The sequence below is a fragment of the Euprymna scolopes genome, chromosome 6 (genome assembly GCF_053919585.1).
Source record: "Euprymna scolopes isolate OS-2025 chromosome 6, ASM5391958v1, whole genome shotgun sequence".
NCBI lineage: Eukaryota > Metazoa > Mollusca > Cephalopoda > Sepiida > Sepiolidae > Euprymna > Euprymna scolopes.
In genome coordinates, this window is record NC_136487.1 from 127,692,965 (window position 1) to 127,705,457 (window position 12,493).

The 12,493-nt window shown below is 32.5% G+C and overlaps 1 pseudogene; it reads left to right on the forward strand.

Moving 5' to 3' along the window:
* The first annotated feature begins 11,361 nt into the window (after positions 1 to 11,361).
* Positions 11,362 to 11,498, forward strand: LOC145278566 (U2 spliceosomal RNA; annotated as a pseudogene).
* The last annotated feature ends 995 nt before the right edge of the window (positions 11,499 to 12,493 follow it).

The following is a 12,493-nucleotide window of genomic DNA, read 5'->3' on the forward strand; positions in this document are numbered from 1 at the left end:
TTTGGGGATTTCCCCAACTAAAAAAAGAGGTGCTCTAGCTCGATATATGTTCTTTACATGGGGATGTTAGGAGTGTCTATTCCGAGGGGAGGTTGATGATGTCTATTCAGAAAACCGTTCTTAACACGGGGAGTTTCCATCAATCTAAAAAGATCATATACAGTGAAAATCCATAAATTCTAAAAAAATCTGTTTATCATTTTTATTCTTATATTAATGGACCATTATTCCTAATTTTATTATTGCATACGGATTTACGCATTCCCTTATTTGCTTTTTTCAGATTTAAACAGTACCTGCAAGTCATCAGCAATCATAGTTTACTTTTTAGCAATTGGGCAGCAGGTTTCCACCGGGCAACGCCGGTTAACGGGTCCTGCTAGTTAATAATAAAATTGAAAGTGCATGTGTTTAGCTCATTTCAATAACCACGCAGGAAAATTATTTTTTGTAAGAAAGGGGGAGGGTGTATATCTTAATCTTAATAATAACTGATACTAATAAAAAAATTACGTATGTAAATTTTTATGAGCAATGAAGAAGATGTTTAATATTATTAGCAGATGAAGAATAAAGGAAAACATTTATTTAACGAAACATTTTGTGACTAAAATATTAATTTATCTACATATGTTCTATTTTTGGATTAAAATGAGAGGGTGAGGGTTAGGGTTAGATCTGTTAAGCTTTTTAAGTAAAACCTATATTGGATATTTTTTCGTAAAATATTCCTCGCGTATTTTTATAATAAAAGACAAGGACACAATAGTAGACTAGTAGCAGATGCACCAGCCCAAATGTGACAGCAATACTCCATACATGGACGAATGGTGGCCTTATAGAGGTATAGGATACTTTCGGGTGTTAGTAGTTTTCTAGTACGGTAGAGATAGCCTACCTTCTTCGCAGCGGCCCTGGCAACGCTTTCAATGTAATTGTTCCAAATCATGTTTCCTGTGAACGTTAGGCCAAGGAGTTTGAAAGATGTACTCTCAGATAAAGAGTCACTGGCCATTGCTATTTGTGGCAGAAAATTTTTCTTGTAATTATTGAAGTAAACCAGTTTATTATTGGCAGTATTGAATGTGACCATCCATTTTTGTCCCCATTCCACTACAGATTGGAGGTCATCCTCTAGTGTTTTTGCCATTTCTTTAGATATATGTTCATTTGTTTTACTGTCATGCCTGTTATAGAGTGTGGTTTCATCAGCATATATACCCATCTCAGAGGCGATTTTGTCGGGGAGGTCATTAATGAATATTAGGAACAATAAAGGTCCAAGGATAGACTCCTGGGGCACTCCCGCATTTATATCATATTGTTTAGATGTACGACCGTCAGGACAACCTGGATTTTTCTCTTATCTAAGAAGGATTTAATTATGTTAAGTATTCTGCCAGTGATACCATATGATCTAATTTTCCTGATGAGACCCTCATGCCATACCCTGTCAAAAGCCTTAGATATATCTATTTTATTTTCGATTTCCGTCGTCAGAAAGGAATATGACTTGTTGCATGACCATTAGAATACATCATCGTTATTTTATCGTTATTTTCATGGCAAGTGCTCGTATGAGCTCCAATCTATGGTCCACCTCAAAAGACTTTCACGAGAATCAATCGTCTAGCTAAAAACACTACCAATAATTTCCCTCACTCTTTATCTGTGTCTAAACCTAATCGTAGATTCCATGAACAAAGTTTCTTTCTTCGAACTGCAAACCTGTGGAACTCTCTTCCTTTTGTCCTGCTTTCCAGATAACTATAATATGGTCGTCTTCAAGTCCAACGTAAACAAGTTCTTAATGAGCCGTTCCCCCTTGAGTAATCCAATTTACCAAATTTCCACTACTAACAATTATTACGACATTGCTCCATTGACCACTGTAAGCTTATTAACCCTTATCCTCGAGTGGCCTCCGGGACTTGATAAGTGGTGACTTCTTTCTAAAAAAAAAACATCAGCATTAAATATACAACACCACTTTTATAAAATTCTTTATATATAATGACTCAAATTAAAGTTTAAAATGCAAAAATCAAGTATCATGGTTTAATTGTGCTCTAAACAGAAACATTCATTTTGAATGCGTCTTATCAAAGACCCTACTGATTATTTTACGCCCGGCCCTTCCGCTCGTGAGGTGATAAAACTTCTCAAATGCAAATGTTAGCTTGTATAACTTAACTTTGGTCAAAATCGGAATGTTCCTTCTTTGATCGTATCTTTTTACCTATTCTTGTTGTAAACATTCAATATAACCTCTAAAATTGCGGTTAATATCTGTTCTGAGCAAAGTAGCCATCTTTAGTCAGAGGAAGTAACTGATTGGCTAAAGAAAATGGCTACCTTGCTCTTAATCAATATTTACGGTAACTCTAAATGCTTATAAGTTGTATCCAAAGAATATACTTTTAGCACAAATAGATCACGTATATTTAAAAATAATACAAGTTGTGGTGGATAAATATGTATCTATTTGTTAACTGAAGTCTAAATCAACCTGACGGTATATTGCATTTCAGATTAAGTTTGGGTTTAGACCTGGTGTCTATGAGCAACAAGTACTGCGTAACATTTCTATAATTTTTTAGATGAGGATTGATTATCTTTATTATTTGGATTCTTTGGACTACTATTCTTAACTTAAGTGTTATTCTCACAAAGTTTCGGTCGATGTAACCTCCAATTTTATTTTCGTATATCTTGTTGAACTCGTGAATCTTTCTGTCGAACTCGGGAATCTGCACGAAATGTTTTAACGGAACCTTTGCAAGGACCCGTGGTATAATGCATAAAGTACTTAGTAAATTTCAGTTATAAATTACACCTTTTCTGGGTGGTAAAGGGTTCAATCGTCGATGCAAGCGACACGTAAAATACAACCGCAAATTAATTAGGACTTCTATCTAGTCATGGCTGACGGAACGAGAGCATGCTACCCCGTGGACATAAGGATTATGTTCGAAATTCCGTGCATATTCTCAAGTTTGGCAGAAAGATCCCAGAGTTCGACAAAAGATTCCAGAAGTCAACCCGATACACCCGAAGAAGTCGAAGGCTACATAGACCGAAATGTTGTGAAAATAATACTCAGAATTAGAACAGTTATCTGAAGAATACAAATATTCGAAGTTTTGAGATTTATATCTATTCTGCTTGTCTTTGAATTATTCGCTTTCTGCAGAAGATGCTCTTCTAGTGACATTATTTATGAATAACAGATTGTTGTATTTTTTTTTTTTCACTGGGCGTTATTTTTGTGGTTGATCAACACAACGAGAAGTTTTCATTTAAAACTAGGCCGATAAAATGAATAAATAAATAAATAAATAAATAAAGATAGCCATACACGTCTGAAGATATGCACATAGCAAGTCGGTACAAAACTTCTTTTCGGTGTAAAATTTCATCTTAATATTTTTAAAGCACACATAACGATAATGACTTTTCCTCTTTATAACTTGATTAAATTTATAAATGCATGTCTTGTGAAATTCTTTAGATCTGGATATGAAATATGAATGTTAGTCATGTTCAATCTTCCCTCTTGATGTTAAACTAATGTCATCTAAATGTTTTTTTTAACTATCTAAATAAGTGATAGTTCAAGCGCGTAAAGCTAGGAGAGTATTCAGGAGAGGGTAAAATTTCCCAACCAAATTCTCCTAGATCTTTGCTTAGCAGAGTCGCGTGAGGGCGAGCATTATCTTGATGACAAATGATTCCCTTTCGGTTGACTAAAAAAGGTCGTTTTCGGGTCAAAATGGGTGAGAATATTGCAGAAAAATATGAATGCTGTTTTAATAATCTGAAAGACAAAATTGTAAATTAATCATGGTATTATTTTTTTACAAAGAAGTCGTCACTTATCAAGGCACAAAGACCACTCGAGGATAAGGGTTAATGCGTGTAAAGTGATTAAGGAGAACATGCTGTAGTCATATTTAGTAGTGGAATTTAGATTACTTAAAGGGATGGCTCATCAAGAATGTGTTCACGTTGAACTTGAAGCCAACCATATTGTAGTCAGTTGGAAAGCAGCATAAGGGAACAGAGTTCCACGGGTGTGCAATTCTAAGAAAGAAGCTTTGTTCATGGAATCTGTGTTTAGGTTTAGGCACGGATAAAAAGTGGGGAAATTTTTTATAGTGGTTTCAGCTAGACGAGTGATTCTCATGAAAGGACAGGAGGGGGTCATAGATTGGAGCTCAGACGAGCACTTGCCATGAAAATAATGATAAAGCAGAGACAGGCTCACAACGTCTCTTCTATGAGAAAGAGGTTCTGGGAAGAGAAAAGGGCATAAATTGTAACAATATACATAAAATAGATTACAATGATTAAAAATGTACTTTCAACAAACTGGCAGAAACTTTTGCACCGGCCTAATACGTCTATATCATCTTTTCGCAGTCAAGGATATGTCATTTAAAATCAATCTTACAGAGCCTGGGTTATTTTTAAACTCGGCAGTTTTTCTTCTGATCATTTCTAAGAGGTCCAACCTTTCATGATTTGGAAATGGTTTATTGTATTGCTAATCGCCTCAGGCGCCCTTGCCTAGGAATATCCACGAGGAGTCTTGTTGTAATATAGTTGATACAATGCGAGGATAGATATTTGCTTGCTGCCCACCTCAGTAAAATATGACACAACATCAGAAAGTGGGAATGCACAGCCAGCGTCCCTAAAGGAGGAGCATTCTTACCTAGCAATAATTGCTAGTTCCTTGCCCCCGTACCTGTCGAGGTGATTGTCAAGATTCATGACTGGTACTTTCCACCCAGTTTCTAAGCAACCAAAGCCGTAAGAAGACTTATCCTCCAACATTAAGAATAATGAGAGGGTAGATTTTAAAAAATGTTAAAGTTCTTAGTAGTAGACACTCGCGATAAGGACTGACCAATCGAATAAAGCCACGTTCTGCTAGCAACCAATCAGAAACCAGAATTACTCCATAAAATATTGAATCTTTTCGCATTACTGCACGGAAATTTTTCTTATCGGTACTAGAAAGATCTCTTCTCTTTGCATGCAATTTTAAAGCCCAAGACTTACACAGAATAATTCCCTTACCGAAAACTCTTCATCGCCAAGACTTGTACAGAATAGCTTCCCATCGGAAACTCTTCTGAAATTAAAGATGGATTTCAGTTCAAAAAGTATCAAGCATTTTTGCGATCAGACATCATTTTCTGTAGTGAGTTGGCTTTTCCATACCCACCTTCTGACTTTGTGTTACCTCCTTCTGTTGTGGTGTGAGGAGGGGAGGGTAAATATACTAGTACGCATATTTAAAGGTACTCATACTCTGATATCGCAGCCATCTATGTGGATGATAACTTTTGTTCAATGATTCCCTTTTGTTCATTATCTGAGTACACTATTATTATCACCTGTAGTAATAGACACCAGTGAAAAGTTGAAAGTCAAAGTTTTAATAGTAAACATTTTTCCAAATGAAATTAAAAGTTCTAAAGCAAGATCAAAAGTTTCAAAAGAAAATATGAAAGTCTGACAGGAAAGTGGTAATAAGAAGTTGGAGTCGAAAATGGAAATTAAATGCAATGCTAAAAGTTTTAAAACAGAGTTTTAACTGCAAATGATAAGTTTCAATACCGAAGTGGAAAGTTTTATAAGAAGAATTTTAAGCATGTTAAGAAACCAAGTTCCAAGGTGTAAAGACAAATTTAAAAATAAAGACAAACATTGCAACATTTTGAAAAGTTTTAAAACAGAATACAAAACTTTTTAAACGTAAAAAAGAAATTATATGCGAACGTAAAAGTTTACAAAGTCAAGTAGAACATTTTAAAGCGATGTAAATGCAAAATTCAAAAAATGTAAAAAGAAAGGATAAAAACTTTTTTACATTTTTTGAATTTTGCATTTACATCGCTTTAAAATGTTCTACTTGACTTTGTAAACTTTTACGTTCGCATATAATTTCTTTTTGCATAGTTTTAATTTTGTAAAAATACATGTTGCATAGTTTTAATTTTGTAAAAATACATGTTTGGAGTTTGTTGTAAAGAAAAAAATAAGTTGAAAGTTTTACACAAGAATAGAATTTTCAAATGTAAAGAGACAAGTTTTAAAGGTAAATGTAAAAATCTTAAAATTTAGAAGCACAAATTTCAAATGCAAAGTAAGACGTTAACAGTAAAGGTTTTATATTTTAAAAACAAATCAAAAGTTATATAAGCAACATATTATTATATATTATTATATAATCAACATATTATTATATAATATTATTATATAAGCAACATATTATTATATATTATTATATAAGCAACATTTGTGAAGATTTAAACCATTTTTAAAGCAGATAAAAGTTCTTTTTATTTATTTCTTTATCTTTTCAATTTTCAACCTAAAAAAGACACTGTACCACTTTGAAGTAGGCGGCTATTATCGGTGACATTAGTTGCAGGGATGTTATGAAGGGAGATGAGCAGCAAGATGTCTGTTCACATTACACTTGAACTTCTGCATGTCAGTGCAGTTGGGAAAGTAGAATCCCGGAAGGGAGTTCCAAAATTTACCAGTTCTTGGGAAGAAACTATTGCAGTAGAAGGCTTTCTTACACCTAGGGATATCTACTGTGTAGGAGTGGGTTTTGGCTGCTTGTCATGTTTGCCAGGGGTATTTATGTCGAGGGGTACAAATGCTCGTCAGAACATTCACCATTAAAATACTTTTAAAACAGGCAGAGGGGTGAAACATTTCAGTTTAATTCAGCTGTTATAAAAGAAAAAGAAAATATTTTTTAATTAAAACTAAAATTTTAAAATCCAAAGATTAAACTTTTAAAAGCTGATTTGTAGGATTTAAGGAAGAATTAAACACACCCTTCTTGGTCTATGAAAATTAAATGCGAAATAACTCTTGTAGCTTGCATAGGAAGTAATTCTCATAGCTTAAATAAATTAAGCACACTTCAGGTTTTAAAGGCAACTGCTGTCAATGATTGAAAATAAATTTAATTTAATGTAAATTGAATAAAAATAAACGAATAAATCACTTTAAATAATATTTCTAAATAGAACAAATCGATTTTATTACAAAAAATAATAACATTGAGCTCATTATTAAAATAGAAAGATGCAGGTCTGCCGATCATTTAAAAAATAGTCTCTTTGTTCACGTGCTGGGGAGTGGAAGAATTTAACGTGGAAGAAGGAAACGCGAAATGAATTTTGAAGCATTTAAACCATCGAATCAAAAGGCATACTTGCGATAAAGAATCAATTAATAGCGTGAACCTTAAACATTTATTACGAAATTGTTTGTTAGTTTTACGTAGAAGGAAAAAACGAAAAAGAAATAGAAGTAGAAAGAATTGGCAGAAAATAGAATAGGGAGCCACAGCTTAGCTGGTCGTTAGAAATAACGCGCCTTATTTTACGTACAGGCGGTGAGAAATAACTGAATCTGGATAATGGAAGAATGTAACACCGAAGACGAAGAATATGATTTAGGCGGAGAAAAAAAAAAAGAAGTGTACTCTTGTTTAGTATTTAACAATTCGAAATATACCGTAAACTAATATTCCCTTATTCTGAGAAACGCAGGCGGGGAGCAGAAGGTTTTGGCCGAACTTTGTCTAGGCAGCGTTCATTATTTTTACAAAATGAAAACAAAACAAATAATGAAAATGTATCTATCTAAGAAATAAGCACGAACACCAATGCAATAAAACTTGTGGGCAATCTAGAGAACTTTCTGGTTACGATTGAGGGAGTGGGAGGAGAAAATAATTAGGGTGAAAAAAAAATGTGTTGCTACCGGTAACTAAAAAGTAAATTGGATTGTGACGCTCCTAGGAATTAATAAAAGTTAGTGGCTACTAATCTGATCATAACGAATTTTTATGTAGCGTCTGCGTTTGCCCAACTATAATTTTTTTTTCCGTAGAGGAATAATTATTCCTATTTTATTGTATGTAGAGAAAGGCGGTAAAACAGAGGGGGGAGAGAGAATAAATAAAATCTAGTAAAAGAAAATTAATAAAGAAATAGAGAAAGAAAGCCAGTAATGAAAAAGAGATGGAAAATTGAGGTTGTCAAAATTAAATGCATCATAGTTACAAAGAAGTGTAAAAATTTTATTAATAACAATTTCCAATTTATAAATCCCAATAAAAAAAAAAAAAATTAATCATTTACTATAATGAATTTAAAATCTGTAACCTGATTATAACTAATAACTCCCCCTTCCACTGAGTTGCTTGATAGGATTTACTTGGGATATAAATTCAAATGTTCTTTGGGAAACTGTGTTCCCGACTGTAAACAAGAAAACATATACATAGGTTTGACAACAAGAAGAATAACTACGCATCGTTCCAAAAACAGTGCTACATTTAACCACCTTACTAATCAACGTACTTGCCTCAATTTAGAAAGATTTTAGTAGACACCATCTCTATACTTGAAAATATTAATTATAAACGAAAACTTGAAATATTAGAAACATTACTAATACAAACTTTAAAAAACTAATACCAATAAAATAAGCTTTACTAATAGTAGTAACATCTTGAAATGTTTGTAAAGTTATTTAAAAATCAACCAATGAAAATAAATACAAAAATAATAATATAAAAATTTCATAAATTTGTTCAAAACCAGTTAGGTTAATCTTTCCCTGACAATAAATCCAAAAGGATTGGAAAATTCTCATTGGCTGCGACCATGAAATTCTATTATTCCGGCGGATTGTACACTAACATAAAAAACAAACACCACAGCACGTAATCAATATGGCCGATCAATCGCCGAGCATTGTTTGAAATAATTTATACTTTACTATCATCACTTTTCCTTTATTTTACAGACGGATGTTTACAAAGATTAACCATAATATTTACAAGTTACACATGCTATTACGCATTGTTTAGGTTTACATTATTTACACATTGCTACATTTAAAAAATTAAAAAAAAAGTCACAGCTGTCTTTACATCATATTCGGTTTGAACGTCCTAAATTAATCGATGCTAAAATGAACTGATCTCTTTTTAAAGCATTTATACTTCACTATCTTTTATTTTACAGACTGATGTTTAACATTAACATTTAGTTAAAAGTTATACGTGCCATCACGCATTAGTTGGATTAACATTATTTACACATTAACGTTCTATTAAATTGAACACGTACTTTGTAACGATCACATGGTCACAAAGTACGTGTTCAATTCAGTAGAACGTTACCAGTGAAAAATTGATCCTCGTCGATAAAAGTCAATTTTTTTTTTTTTTTTACAATTTTACATTCTACTAATCTTAAAGTAAAATTTGTTGCCGATGAGATTAACGTGAAAAAAGAAAAAGTATGTGAATTGTGAGATTTATCGGAGGGGGGCATTTACATAAACGCCCACCGAATCTCTTAATAAAAGAGAGTTGTAGTAGCCCCCTACATCAAACTGGCACCGATCCTAAATTGGGGTAATTAGGAAAAAAAATTTACTTTCGATATCATAAAAATTATTTTTTTATATAAAACACATTTCCACAGTTTAAGCCTGAATTACGCCCATTCATTACTTTTCATTCAGTTTGTATTTGACTACATTTACGCCAGTTTCTTTTCTACTTCCTTTGTCTGTTAAATAATTTACGCCGCTAAAGTACAAAGTTCTTTTTTATTACATTGCCTACGGATATACTTATTTGTTAGATATTGGCTTTTTTTACTATAGTTGTTTTTCGTTTAGTTCTCTTTTCAGGACTCTTTTTCCACACTGCTCAGACATTGGTTTTTAGGTACTTTTTTACCTTACCACAAACTACACTATTTCTTTTGAACTGTCAACTTCTGTAAGTTTTATACTGTGCTGAATAAGACAATCTATTTTAACTTCGGTGGAGAAAAGTAGTTTTCGAGATATAATGACATGCATTATGCACTGTAATTCACTGTTCTACGCAAGCACGATAAAAAAAGTAATTCTCTCTAAACAACACCACCACCCACCCCCAATTTTTGGGGGGTATATATTTTTGCAGGTGGGTATGCTGACAGCATATATCAAGGTTGAACTTGGGGCAAATATTTTGAAATGGGTTGTGTATTCCGAAAGTCGTTCTTACCATGGCGAGGTAAGTCGTGTCCATTCTATACGACGTTCTTAACATGAGGAGGTTAAGAGTGTCTATTCCGAAACCCGTTCTTAACATTAGAACGTTCGGGATTGGCCACCAACAACAACAACCGTAGTTTAACTTTTTTACGAGGAGCGGACATGCGTCAACCGAGCAACGCCAGTTAACAGGTCCTGCTAGTAATAAATATAATTGAGTCTTAAAAAGATAGTATAATAGAAAAACAATGGAAGTAATAGTATAATTTCGTCTTCAGATAGACACATATAAAATCTACATTAGAAATATGCATTCATATTATTTCGTATTCAAATGTATTTTTCTTTAACAGAGACTAACAATAAGCTGTTGAGCATCCGGAAATTATCGAAAGAAAATACGAATATTCCATATTAATGGCCTATGGGTGTGAGAAAAAATCTGAAAAAAAATACGTCGTGGGTGAGAATAAATACCTATTTTAAAATTCATTTGTTGTCAGAATAACAATTCCTTCATTAAAAATTCACCGAGAAGAAGCTTCAAATGCCTAACCACAGTGATTTAGTTAATAATACCTAATATATATATATATATATATATATATATATATATATATATATATATATATATATATATTACAATTAGAATTGAATTTTAAAGGACGCTTATCACTATTATTTATTTTACGTCTAAATTTGGATTATGAAGGAAAAATATATATTTACGTTTTTAGAATAAATGTAAAACAAACGCAAAAAAGTTGTTCGAATTTTAAGTTCGAATAAATTACCTTTAAAAATCTCTGGAAAAATAATTATCAGTTTCTATGAAGCTATTTAAACGATTATTATTGAATTAAAATCTCAAGATACTGAATTATAGAAAATATATATATACCTTTTTTCAAACCAAAAGGCGATTTACAGCATAAAGAAAGTCTTATTTAAATGTCAAATCTACTGACTTTCTCCAACGTTAAGAATCACGGAAAGTGTAATAATTATGTTTAATTATTTGAATTTTGTTGTAATAAAACATGAAATGATTATTATTTTATTAGAATATTTTGGAATTTCTTTTTTTTACTCTAACAATTTCATTTCATGTTTAACTAGATATAAGGTTTTTTAGTCGCGTGCAAGCGACTCTATAAGTCACTACGTCGGTCGGTCGGTCTGTCTGTAACACTTTTGTGCTTGGCCTTTTTGATTAAGATCAAAGGTTTTTTGTTAATAGATGCTGTTCTTAGCCTTTTAAGCTTTTCTTGGCCTTTTGGCCAAGATTAAAGTGTAGTGTCTGTTCTTACTACATGCTGTACTTATGTTTGTAACTTTGTTATATAAAGTGGGAGATCACTTTTCTGTATTAATTTAATGTAAACTGATCACCCACTTTACAACCAGTCAGTCTTAAAGTCATTCGAGTCATTCTCCAGATCATTCTAGTTGTTTTTGAAGAATCCCGGTTATTTTTTAAGCATTCAAGTCGTTCTTAAGGTCATTCAATTCATCCTTAAGTTCATTAAAGTCATTCTAAGTCATTTACTTTTTATTTATTTAAGTCATTTCAGCCCATTGTTCGGTCATTGTAGTTTATCTTAAAGATTTTCATGTCAATCCTACATTCACGCATTCATTCATTACAGGAGAGCACGCGAATAATGACTATCCGCTTTGTTTATTTAATAAGGCTCTAAAATTAAATAATACCCCAATAGCAAAACCACACCCCTTAACAGTAGAGGTCTCCAGATGCCAGAAAACCTTTCTATTCTAATAGCTTCTTTCCTCGGACAACTCTCCTATTTTTTGCCGACTGTGTCAATATGTAGAAATTAAATATAAGGTGAATGAACATTATCACAAACCAAATAATTCCTGAGATTGAGTATTTTAGCATACTTTCCTGCGTTGAAACCATGTGGTCGATGTCCCTTTTGCTACCTCTGTACAATCTCTTTACCACAGAAGAGACGCTGCTAGTCTTTATCGTCTCTATCTTTGTTTCTGGAACAGGTAACTTATTTAGATATTATCTTTTGTGAACATAGGTTGCGTATTATCTTTTTTTTTTCTAATCTGACAGACATTTTTATGCATTTTCCAATTTTTATGTCGAAAAAACTTCAGGAAACTTTCTTTTCCTTTCTTTTACTTAAGATTTCCCTTCTCTGGCAAATTGAATTATTTCATCCATTCTATCAAAAAATGATTATAATAATAATTTGTTGTATTTTTAGCACAAACTTTCCTTTTTTCTTTGTCGTTCCGTTAAGTATAACATTAGTGATTAATTCAATTTCAAAATTCCACGTATGCAAATATATGATTGATAAATCTGATCCCGAATCTAACTGAAACTTCTCGCTTTTTTTATTTAATATTTTCA